This window comes from Podarcis tiliguerta, assembly GCF_965153285.1.
Source record: "Podarcis tiliguerta genome assembly, chromosome: 1".
Taxonomy (NCBI): domain Eukaryota; kingdom Metazoa; phylum Chordata; class Lepidosauria; order Squamata; family Lacertidae; genus Podarcis; species Podarcis tiliguerta.
In genome coordinates this window covers 89,849,600-89,862,487 of record NC_139534.1, presented here as the reverse complement: position 1 = coordinate 89,862,487, position 12,888 = coordinate 89,849,600, and the positions used below count along the sequence as shown (strand labels likewise).

At 40.7% G+C, this 12,888-nt stretch overlaps 1 protein-coding gene across 8 annotated transcripts in view; it reads right to left on the bottom strand.

The window, feature by feature from the left end:
* Positions 1 to 12,888, bottom strand: part of SIPA1L1 (signal induced proliferation associated 1 like 1) — a 152,661-nt gene that overhangs the window by 55,500 nt on the left and 84,273 nt on the right. For 7 of the 8 annotated variants that reach the window (XM_083398018.1, XM_083398022.1, XM_083398024.1 and 4 more), the window contains one exon: positions 8,232 to 8,300. The exons of the other annotated variant lie outside the window; for it this stretch is intronic. The gene's annotated coding sequence lies outside the window, so the exon portion shown is untranslated. The remainder of the gene's footprint in view (positions 1 to 8,231; positions 8,301 to 12,888) is intronic. 8 annotated transcript variants of the gene reach the window in all.

Genomic DNA, 12,888 nt, shown 5'->3' with positions numbered 1-12,888 from the left:
CCGCACCAATTTATGGAAGATTTTGAGGTTTTATGACTTCAAACTGATCCCTTTTCGACATAATCACCCAGAACTATCGGACCTGAATACTTCTTGTCATTAAAATAATCATTTCCAATCAAAACAATTATTCAACATGGCATTTTACCCCCACCAACTTCTTCTAAAATTCTCCACACAAGCATACATGTGAACAAAAATGTTAAAAAAAAACGACATGTGGCCATAACTCAAAAACTTGACCTGATTGAGCAAAACCAATGTGATTTTTTGATTCAGCGCATCAGATTCGTCCTAAATCAGCTGAAAAAACGCAGACAACAAATTTGTTGTTGACCAGTGTAATCAAAACAATACAAATCTAGCAATAACATCTGTGTCCCATGTTTCCCCTAAGAGCTAAGGGTAGGCTGAAGAGACAGTGATGGCCAAGGCCATTCAGTGAGCTTCACAGCTAAGCAGGAGCTTAAACTCCAGACCCTTCAAGCATTTGGCCCCTGGCCTGGAGGTTCCCCAAACCTGAGTTAGAAGAACCACTTTGGATGCCCCTACATATGCATGGAACACTCCGTAACTTCAGACAGGCAACAAACTGCACTAAAATCAAGACCCCTATGTTCTCTCTTAACCACCTGAGATGATTCTGCATAGGCCTCAGCCCCCTCAGGAGTCTCTAGCCATTGCTGCATGTTTGTCAAAGCTTCAGATTCTTTTAAAGGCCTGCTGAATCTGCAAAAAAGGATACTGGATGGAACTCAAGACAGTGCTGCCTAGGAATTCTACTGATAGTTCTAAATCCATTGGTTGGTTGGTGTCCTGCGAGACAATGGAGGAGTGTATCTTTGGGGGTGAAGTCAAACTGTTGGGGAGTTACAACGCCTGCTGTGGCTGTAGGGACCGATACGGGAGAGACATGTGTTGTTGCAGCTGGGGCAGTTGAAGGTGTCCGGCTGTGCTGCTTCACAACCACGCACCATGGTGTTTCTTCTCTTTGCGCTCCTCCCAGTGGTCATTCCTCCTCTGCTTTGCCAAAGGGCCTGGTGCCTGCTCTCCCTGGAGCACATCGTTGGGGATCTACTGACAGTTCTAAATCCATTATCAAATCTTATTTTGGGCATTTCTAGTTAGGCGGTAATTCTAGTTAGCAGTGATATTTGATTACTGTTATTTAACAAGGAACCAGTTAGAAGCAATGCTGGGTGGATGCGAATGGATAGGTCCCTGCCCCCAAATATTCTGCTTTTCTCATTTTGACCACACTTTAGGAAGAAATTCCAGATGGTACTAACTGTTCAATGGTGGAACAGACTGCTTCAGAAGGTGGTGGACACTCCTTCATTAGAGGTTTTTAAAGAGGGTAGATGGCCACTGAACAGGGCTTTGGAGTAGATGACCTTTAAAATCCTTTCCAACTCTATGGTTAATTATGGTTAGTAAGGAAAATACTCACATCTGTTCCAGCCTGCTTTTATTTTTACTTCTCACACACATGCACATAAACAATCTGATTTAGATTCAAATTCAAAATCCGCACAAGCAAATTACCTACGGCACATGTGTAGGCGTATGCCTGTTCCTCTGCATCAAACAGCTTTAATCAGCCTTTCCACACTATTTTTTTGATTGCAGTTTATATAATAACGTCACATGGGTGAGAGTTCTATAAAAGTAAATTTAACTCGTTCTAGGATGGAATTTTGCAAGCCTATTTGGCTGTTGCTTATTTGTGACTGGAAAAAGGCCTCCCGCGGCTGAGACAAAGAAAAAGTCATGACTCTATTACTTAAAAATAAATAAATCACAGAATAGGGTGCTATCCTGTTAAACCCACTGAAATCAAGGGACTTTGATTTTCACAATTAAAAAGTTATAGGTGGCAATTTATCAATTAAAATTCCAGCCCTTTTATTTTACTGCCGTAAGTATTAGCCTACAGGCGGCAACCATTTTATTACATCTAACTGATGCACGATTGCTAGCGCATGGGTCTTTTTGGACCCAGAAGAGGGAAGAACAGGGGTGTAATGGGGGGCAAGGCATAATACAGTAGGGTATGCTTCAGAGTAGAGTGAATAGAAGCCTTTCCAATCAAGCAAATAGATGTTTTACCCACAATGCAAACTGCATCCCCACCCCACCCCATCCCACTCCTGGTCTAGATCCAGAGGCTCAGTCGGCTGGATGGGAAGCCTTCAGCCACCTGACTAGCAGTTCCTCATCACTACCATAGAATAGGACCAGCTTTATTGCACTAAGAAAAAAAAAAGGTAAAAGACTAGAGGAGACTCCTCCTCTAGCAGGTAATACTAATACAAATAAAAGATGATTGCTGTGAGACTTGAACATCCTCTGTGTTGCCCTTCCATCTGGAGCTGGCTATGGGGTTCTATCCATTGTCAATCAAGCCTTGTGTATCTCAGTGCAGGTCTGAATATATTTTGCTTTACTTGACCAGTATCTATTAAAGTCAGCTCCAAATTTTTATCCAATTACATTTTTCTCTCTCTGTTACACAGTGCTATTCGCTATTACACATAATTTATCTTTCGTGGGAGACAAGAACTTCACCTGTCTATTGGCTACACTCTCCAAGACTATAGTTCTAGAAGATTTAATTAATTAGGGACATGGGCTGCTGATGTGAGATACCAAAAGCATTAAAAATGAAATTTAACATGCTTTAAGGCTCCTTCTTTCAGCATCTTCCACGTCACTGTCACACACACCCCACACCCCCACAGTGTCACACTAAGGAAATGGCTATTATCATCAACTTAATGCTTTTAGTGGTATAAAAGATAAATATAAAACTGCAGAGATATGCGAAACCTATGTGATTCATCTGTAAACTCTATACTGCGCCACAGTGTGGAGGTTGGTTTCTTCACTTCAGAATGCAGATGCTGGGAGATGGCAAATCACAACAATTTTGTGCTAATTCATATTTGCCTGATAACTCACGCCCTCCTAAAATAAAGCTAAATTATATGTTTAATCTGCAGAAAGACTAAGAGTAACAAAGAAGTAAGAAACATGGGTTGATTTCACTCAAAAGTAGTTTCAAATTGTCACAGATACGTTTATAATTAATTTCCAGAGGAGTAACTGTGTTTAGTCTGCTGCAGCCTCGTGGCTTCTCAAAGACTAACCAAACTTATAATTAATGCGAGCAAATGAAAGACAGCCCTTGTGTGCACATGCATTTGCATGTAAAAAGGAAAAGCATTCAACTGAGTGGATTTTGCAAAGCACCAAGTGAGGAAGCCGGTCAACTGGCTAATCAAACAGCTAACTCCGTCTCCTATTATTTCACAGCAGTCAAGTCCTTCAGGATGCCAAGAATGCTCTTGTGTAGGTCGCTGCCTACCTTTTCATTTGCATCCTGGTGTGACATTTGATGGTAATGGGGAGTGTAAAGGGCCCTTTGCTCTCAAGCTCCGCATACACACCACCCACTCACCCGTTATTTAAGAGCGGACATCCTTAGCCCTAAACAATATTCATGGCAATATTTAGAAGCTGACTTTATATTTCATACCAAAGTTCCTGAAAGCAGAAATTGCTCTAAATATTTGAGAGTGTTTCCTTGTGTCGTGCTTTTTACCTGGATACAGAATGCAAAATAGAAAATATGTGCTTTGCAGGACAAGTGAGAAGTTTCATCTGTACAGAAACAACTATTTTTGTTGTTAAGTACACGTGAGAAGCTACTGGGAAAAGACTAGGCCCCTAGCTTCTTCTTTTTTTACATACATTTGCTTTTTCACTTGCTTCACTAGAACTATGGCTGTGCTTTGTATCAGTGAAAGTACAACAGTACAGTACAGCAAACTATCATGATCACATTATTCAGCAACATAGAGTGGAATTAGACAACCATTTATCAAATGTGAATGAAATCATTTTGTGAACTGGTTGTCTATCATCCTGCCAAATAGAAAGGAGAACTTTGCCCACGTATCAGAGGCAGACGTATGGTTATTCTTCAGGATCTTTGTTATTAGCCAATTCAAAAACATGGTTTGAAGCATAACTTGAAAACATGTTCAAGTTAAATAATTCCATCTAGCTAACTGGGTCTTTGTGAGTTGTTCTTGCTGTTTCCTGTTCCACATTCTGATGTCCCTGCTCTTTCCTGCTCCACGTTCTGATGTGGGCTGTGTTCCCACCTCAAAATAGGAAGCAGATATGTAGAAAAAAAAAGAAGAGACAATCCCTAGGACTATGTTGTCTCTCCCATACATGGGATTTTCCAGAGTAGAGAAGAGTTCATGGAAGAATTTCAGCACATGGGACTGTTGAATTAAAAAAGCTCAATACCCAAGATCATGACACTTCTGACTGTCCTAAATGAATTGACAAGCAAGAATAGCCAGTGATCACTGCCTGTGGACAAATATTTTATGGGTTACTGAGCCTATAATAATTCCTGGGTGCTGGATAAACTGGTTGCATCTGGCTATTTTCCCAGTTGATCAAGCTCCTCTAGTATAACTGAGCTCCTGATATGATGCTATGTTGATGAGAAGATAATTTAGAAAAGGATATATGTGAATAGTCATTTAGTGGAGATGAGCTACTATCTAAACCAGAATATTGGTTAATTTTCTGGGGCAGGCAGAGAGGGTAAGGTAGAAAGATAATAGTGCAAGCCACAATATTAGAGAGTGCTGATTGTTGGTGCAGAAGTGGAGAAACCTCCTGTGAACAGGTCTGATCAGACTATGCAGAAGCCTGGTTGAAAGTCTATCAGTCGATCGGTGATAGGGTGTATACTGTATGTGAAAGGACCAGAATCTGACAATTTTGTTTAACAGTTTGAAGTTAAATATGTTTTTTCCAGGAATCAGAAAAAACACACATACTATAAAATAGATGCCAGTAACTTCCTATGTGCCTGTCACTTGGCTTGAGATTATAGGAACTTTTCCATTAGCTGTGGCTTTGGAAGAAACTCTGCAAGTGGGAAGACCTCAAAGACTCTCTGAGCACCATCTCAAACTTGACACACAATCTCTTAGAATGATGTTTAGAACCCACCTGTTCCTGAATAATCTTTTTCCATTTCAGAGCAAACTCAGCTGGCACATTGCCCTCTGGGCTTGTAGGAGGAGATATTGAACACCAGCACCTGCTTTGCCTCTCACCTTGTCCCTGCCCTAACTTCAGGTAGGGTTTGACCTTGTGTTGTAATACTGATAGTTAGACTGATTAAAGCAACAGCAGAAGCTATGAGCATTGCTTGGGGAATACAATGCCAAGAGAATGAAAAAAAAACCTATCCAAAATTGGGAGCATAGTCCAAACATTTTGGAGGAGCGGAGGAAATGACTTGAAGTGCTACTGAACAGATGGAAAACATAAAAGAAAACACCTCTTATAAAATCAAAGAGAGCTCATCAAATTTATCTTAAGGTGCAGTTTATACACTGCATTCACAGAAGAAGCCACAAAGCTGGTATAGACAATATCTTCTATAGTAGCAATTTTAGTTCTGGAAACTTTGGGAGAAGGAGTTACAAGTCGGAGATAGGTTCAAAAACATGCTAAGCCACAATTACTATAAATGCTGCATCACTCTGGACTACAACATTATATAGACATGTAAATTGACATGCTGAAAGAGCACATCTGAATGTTTTTGCAAGTAGGACAGCAGAGGTGTCATCAGAAATTGCAAAACCAGCAGAGTCCAAGAGTCAAGATTCTTTAGTGTACTTCTGGCTAGCTGTTTCTGCTGAAATAGTCATTTTCATCAAGTCCCCAACCCCACCAGCCCACTATGGTGTATCCCATTCTGTTATCCCCATGAGCAAGAGAAGCTTTTGGGGGCAGAGGGGGCTGCACTGTGTTGGAAGAATCAGTATTGTAGGAATCAGGTGCTCTTCATGCACAAGCAGAAACATGTCTGCTAGTGCAAAGCCTCCTGTGATGAGGCTGGAAGAGATGCTGAGGCTGTTTTTCTCCCCACCCATGTCAGGAGGGTGAGGTTGGAAGAACAGAGGCAGGAGACAGGTTGTTTCTGCTTTATAAGCCACAGAGAAAGAGGAAGAAAAGAAGGTGGAGGAAAGGGCAGAGAGAAACAGAAAGATATCCTCAATCCTATCCTATAATGAGCTGGGGCTTTCAGATCCAAAGCATGGGCCAAGAGAAGCTCTAAGCCCTGTCCTCTGGTGTAAGAGGGGGCTGAAAATGATCTAAAGGTTATGGTCTTCTGGAGAATATCCTACCACCTTTGGAAAGAACTATATACTTTGGCCCAGAATATAAATGCAGTAAAATTCTGACAGTTCTAAATATGACTAGTATATTCTTAGGCAATACACACACGTTAAACACCTGACCTACACAAAGCAAGCTGTAGGAAGTGCATGGGAAACAGACAGAGAAAGAAGGTAACTCCAGCAACTGTATCCTCCTGGCACTGATGCAGCCAACAGGCCCCCAGGCTCTGTACTAAAAATTCATTTTCATATGTCTAATTAAAGCCCCTTCTCCAAAATCAATTGTCCCAACTTTACCGCACAGACTAATTTTGCCTTCATAAATACGGAAAAGGAAATCAGTAAGACTCAAAACCCCAAGGTAGAGAGAGAACCTTCTCCCAAACAATCAAAATAAATAAGGGAGGAAAGGAAGAATACATGAAACACCTTCCTTTTTGTTTGAGCTTCATCTGGCTATCTTAAGAATGAAAAATCAGCACAATAGTTGGTAAGGGCTGGAGGAGATTCCACCCAACACCTGCTGTTGCAGTTGGCTTAATAGCAGTCCTTTGCTAGATTTGACAATTACACCCACATTCCCCTGTGAGGGATTAATTGTTTGCTAAAAATAAAAAGGAGATTTGTATTTCAAGTGAACTGCCTGAGCAGTGTGCTATTTCACAGAAGGTGAAATTAATCAACCTTCTTGCTGATGAACCCAGATTTTATTTCAGATGTCCAGACTTGAATTGAACCCAACAAAAATATGTATTTTAGTATGTTCTACAGCTCACTAGAACAACACACAGTAATAAAATTAATCATATACTATGGCAGTGATGAGGAACCTTTTGCCCACAGGCCTAATTAGGCCTCCGCATTTGGTCCACAAGGTGTTGTCAGGTGTGGGACAGGTAAAGGTGCCTGAAAAACCCTGTGCCTTTGCAAATGGTACCAATCAGCTAATAGGTGAGCATTGCAATTGTATAGAAGGGAGTTGCAAGAGCCAACTATCAGCTATGCCTACAAGCACCATGATGGTCGCTGCCTGCAAAGGCACAAGCACTGACCATCAGCCGATTGGTGGTGCCTGCAAAGCCCTATACATTGGCTCAAACAGTTCGATGTCAAACCATGTGAGAAAAGGAAAACAAATCACCTGATGCCAATCAGTCATTTTATTTGTATGCCACCTTTCCAAAGTTAAAACCATGTTCAAGGTGGCTTACAACGTATAACAACTACATAACTACAAATAAACAAAACTAGTCATAAACAATAAACAAAACTTCAAAAAGGATGCAACAAAATCAAACAACTTCCACATAGCTCCTAAGATCCAAAATAAAGATATAAAATATTAGCAGCAGCAGCAGCAATCCCTGCCAACAACCCTCCTAAACAACCCCCCTAGCCCACAATGCTGTTCAGCAGCCTCAGCTTTCGTACCTGGAGTTAGTCAAGGACCTACCCTCCTGGCCAGGTGGAAAAAGGCCTGCAAGGCAGGGCGGGAGCAGGACTTCCAGGACTTCCAACCAAGATGTCACTGTACCATCAGTTGACTGACATCCTGCCCATCTGTCAAAGTTGGGGCACAGGAGTAAGGAGGTAAGGATCTGGCCTGCTGGCCTAAACCACTTCCCCATCCTATGGGTGGGAGTCAGAATTCCCTTCCACAAATGGAATGCCCATTCTTTTCTTCATTACACCCTGAAGGCTTCTGAACCAGCAGGAGGATCCTGGGGGCTGAAGGAGTGGGAGGCAACACTTGACGATTCCCCTCTCCTCCTTTAGTCCTCAGTGTCATTTCCCACACTGTTCCCCAACTCTCCAGAGCATGTTTTCAGAGAATGCAATGCAACAGGCTGCAGTGGAAGAGGAAAACCAGCCAAGGTCACCTCCCTCTCCTTCTATTTGTAGAACCAAAGTCTTGATTTAAGCCTAGGAATGAAGCCAAATGGTTTCACCTGTACACATATGGATCTGGCATATAAGAGGTACAATGGGAAAGAAGGAAGCACCTACTATAGCTTCATGGCATCCTGGCAAATTCATGAACTTCATTTTCAGCATCCACACAGTAAAAAGTAAAACCTAGAGAAAACAAACAATATGCCACTATTACAAAACGTTCAGGGGACAATCAGTTGTTACAAATGACAACAACAATGATAATGCAAATCAAGAAGAAAGAGTGGAAAGGCTGAGTCGATGTAAGAGAAACAATTTCCAAAAATCCAGAGACAGGGTTCAAACCAATTGGGTGCAAACAGAGGGCAGACGTATTTAATTCAAAACAACTATTCAGTTCATTTTCTAAAAATCTATTCACTGTTTTTGAACTCCTGAAAAGGTATATGGTTGCCTGAGGATACACACTGGAATGCCAACGAATACAAGAGCCATACTTTGTACTGAGCATAGTGATACCTTGCTGTTGTAAAAAAATAAAAATAAAAAAATAGCGTGTGAGAGAAACCACAAAACAATCCCTTCAATAGATGCCTAGACATATTTCTCAAGAGCAAAATATGTGGGCAATTGGATAGCGCTTAGTATATTTGGCTGGTTTATTTCATTTATATCCATACTTTTGTCTCAAAATAGTCACTCAAGGTGGCTTACGTTAGTAAGAAATACAAAACAATAAAACCATGATATTTTGAATTATATTGGAGAACGAAGTCAGCAGGTTAATTTTTTTTTTTATTTAACAAAATTAAACAAAACCAACCAGCCACCTGGGAAGACAAATGCCTGTCAGAATAATAAAAGGCCTTCACAAGGTGATGCAAAAGCATCAAGAAGGAAGCCAACTAAACCTCCCTAAGCTGAAGCCCCCCATTCTGGGTGCAACCATGGATGGATGGGAGGTGGTCTGCTCTTGATGGGGTTAGACTCCCTGTGAAGGAGTGGCTTGGGGGCACTTCTGAATCCACTGATGTCACTTGAGGCTCAGGTGGCCTCAGTGGCTCAGAGCGTCTTCCATCAGCTTCAACCAGTGGCCCAGCTGTGTCCACAAACAGTATTAGCATCACATTAATTTTGCTTGGCACTGCGGAGTCTGCTGGCTTGTTTGGCATGTATAAAATATCACCAATATTACAATTCAAAATGTGAGCTTATGCAGGTGCCAGGTAGCCTGACAAACAGTGTGTGGAACCTGTGCCTTGGCCAATTTAAAAACCCACAACGTACATATTGCATTTTTAAGCCTAGCTCTCATCACACCCTGAAGTAACAGCCTTATTGCTTCTGTTTAAAAAGTTTCATCTAACAGGAGGATAATAACAGAGCAGAACTTAATTAAACAGAGAAAGGCTGTGATATTTAAATGAAAAAAAGAGCTATGAATATTCTATTGACTGTAAAGATCACTCGAGGTATCAAAAGCCAGGACCAATATACTGGCAGAATACAAACTTAGTTGACATTCCAAGGAATTACCAAATTAATCAAAATGTGTTGGTATGAGATAAAAATTCTATACAATATGTGAGCTCAAAAGGGTATTAACTGAACCGATTTCTTGAAAATAGTACAATTTTAGAACAGAAATCACTTTATTTTAGACTTCCTTTTAGTGGCTAAATAGCCTTATAGAAGAAGGAACCCAACACAGGCATATCTAGGGGAAGGACCACCTCAAATCCTATTCCGGTTTCCCATTTCTCCATTGAGAAGTCTTGATGACTTGTTGCATGTTGATTTTGTTTACTGTAATAATAATAATAATAATTTTTTATTTATACCCCGCCCTCCCCAGCCAAGGCCGGGCTCAGAGCGGCTTACAAGCAATAATAAAAACAAGATGAATGATTACAACTTAAAAGCAAAAGTAAAATACAACATTAAAATAATGGAACATTAAAATATTAAAATGTAGCCTCATCGCAGGAGGAGAAGGAAAAGAAAAAAGAAAGAGAGGGAGGGAGGGAATCAAATTGGCTCCAAGCCAAAGGCCAGGCGGAACAACTCTGTCTTACAGGCCCTGCGGAAAGAAATCAGATCCTGCAGGGCCCAGGCCGGAGCCAGAGTTGAAAAGGTCCTGGCTCTGGTTGAAGCTAATCTAACTTCCTTAGGGCCCGGGACCACTAGGGTGTTGCTATTTATGGACCTTGAGGCTCTCCGTGGGGCATACCGGGAGAGGCGGTCCCGTAGGTACGAGGGTCCTAGGCCGTGAAGGGCTTTAAAGGTCAAAAGCAGCACCTTAAATCTGACCCTGTACTCCACCGGAAGCCAGTGCAGCTTGAAAAGCACTGGGTGAATATGCTCCCATGGCAGAGACCCTGTGAGGAGCCTCGCTGCAGCATTCTGCACCCGCTGGAGTTTCTGGGACAGCTGTGAGTTTCAAAAAATGCATTGCTACATGTAACCTGTCTTCAAACGATTTCTATTCTGAAAGGTAACAAAAGAATAAATATGCCACCAATTTGATGCTTTGCATTGCCAAAATAAAAACACTTTTAATGAGAACTTTTGCCCTGGGCATTAGAATTTTCAGCATCTAAGAGCTGCAGGCGGTTCACCTGCTACAAAATTAGGTACCCCTTATTTCATCATTATTAAGGGCTATGGGTATCTGTACAAATTTAAATCTGTGCCAAAAAAAACAACCCCATGCTGAATTGTGTGATTATGCAAATGAGACAAGCTTGTATATATTTCCTTATTTTATATAATATATTCTGCTTCTGCAAGTCATGAAGAAGGGCAAAAAAACAATTCAAAGTACTAAAGGTACAACTACTGACCACAATTCCCCTTTGGCTTCAAATATTTTACTAGTCCAGGAATTGCTCAAGCTAGTCTTTGCAGTTTGAGGATGAGATAATTTTTTGCTGAAAATAAAAATGGAGATTGTCTGGATGCTCAAATAATGCCATCTACAATTTTTTCTGACAACAGAGATCTTTGGACTGAACTATTCCTAACAAAAAGGCCTCATTATTTTTTTTTTGAGAATGTTGTTTTAAACATTTTTTTAACGCATTGTAGGTCATTTCCCAATAGTCTTTAACCTTTTTACATTTCCACCACATGTGAAAAAAATGTCCCTTCCGTTTCTCTGCATTTCCAACACAGATCTAATCCTACTTTGCACATCTTAACCAACCTACTCGGAGTTAAATACCATCTATGCATCATTTTCATATAATTCTTTTATAAATTTTTGCTTTCCCATACCAATGACATGCATGCCAGCCAAACTTTAAATCATGGCCTTCCAAGTCTAAAATATATGCATTTTCCAATACAATCCATTCTTTTAACCAACATAAGCTGCCTCATAATACAATTGCAAGTCTGGCAGAGCAAAGCCTCCTCTTTCTTTTTTATCAATCGAGATTTTATGTTTAATCCTAGACTTTCCCCCCTGCCAAATTTAGAAATATATTTTTTCCATTCTCTGAGGCAGTTTAGGTTGTTGACAAATGGGATCAACTGGAATAAAAACAACATCTTAGGTAATACATTCATTTGAATGGCTGAAATTCTATCTAATAGGGAAAGAATTCTTTCCCGTATCTCTATCTCTTTTTTAATATCTTTCCACAGTTTAATATAATTATCTTGAAATATGTTGGGATTTCTCACTGTCAGCCAAATCCCCAAATACTTCTCTTTTTACCTATTTTTAGGCCAGACAACCTTTCCAAAATCTCTTTCGACTGCTCATCTATGTTTTTAATCAACATTTTAGTGTTTTCTACATTTACTTTAAAGCCTGCCACTTTCCCAAACTTTTTAATTTCCTCTAAAAACCTTGGGAATGCTTACATTAGGTTGTTCCACTGTTAAGACTACACCATCCGCAAAAGCCTTTAATTTATAAGTTCTACGCCCTAGTTTTATACCCTTAATATCTTTGTTTCCCCTTATATTCTGCAACAGTATTTCCAACGTTGTAATAAACAATAATGGGGATAGAGGGCAACCTTGTCTAGTTCCCTTCTTTATTTAATAATCTGAGAGATTATTTACTAATATTCTTGCAAACCGCTCAGTATATATTGCTTTGATTCCTGCTAAGAAAGCTGAGAAGTTTGTTTTCTTGCTCTATTTATCCCCACATTTTAACTCACTCCATCATCCAGAATACCTCAAATTCATGCATGCATATCGCTACCACATCCTCAGTCAAGGAGTCTTGAGTAGGCTTTTCCCACAAAATTATCTGTATAGGGAATGCTAACACGGGGGTGGGGAATGTCACATCCTGTCCCTACCATGCATACCCCATAAGTTTCTTATGTTTTAGAAAGGTACGAATGTGTCTTCTAAGCACAACTGACACAAGAGGAACACAAGAAGAAGAACCCTGCAGGATTAGGTCAAAGGTCCATAGTCCAGCACGCCATACTCACAGTGGCTAGCCAGGTGTTCACAGGAAGCTCAAAGTCAGATGTGAGTGCAACTACACTTTTCCCACTTGAGATTCCCAGCAACTGTTATGCAGAGGCATGCTGTGTTATCAAGGTTCCTGATCACGAGGAGGCTTCTAAGCATGTTCAGCTGACTGCTCTTAGAAGGTCCCTTTAGACCAGCGGTTCTCAACCTATGGGTCCCCAAATGTTGTTGGACTACAACTCCCATCATCCCTGAGCTCTGGCCTTGCTAGCTAGGGGTGATGGGAATTGTAGTTCAACAACATCTGGGGACCCACAGGTTGAGAAAGGCT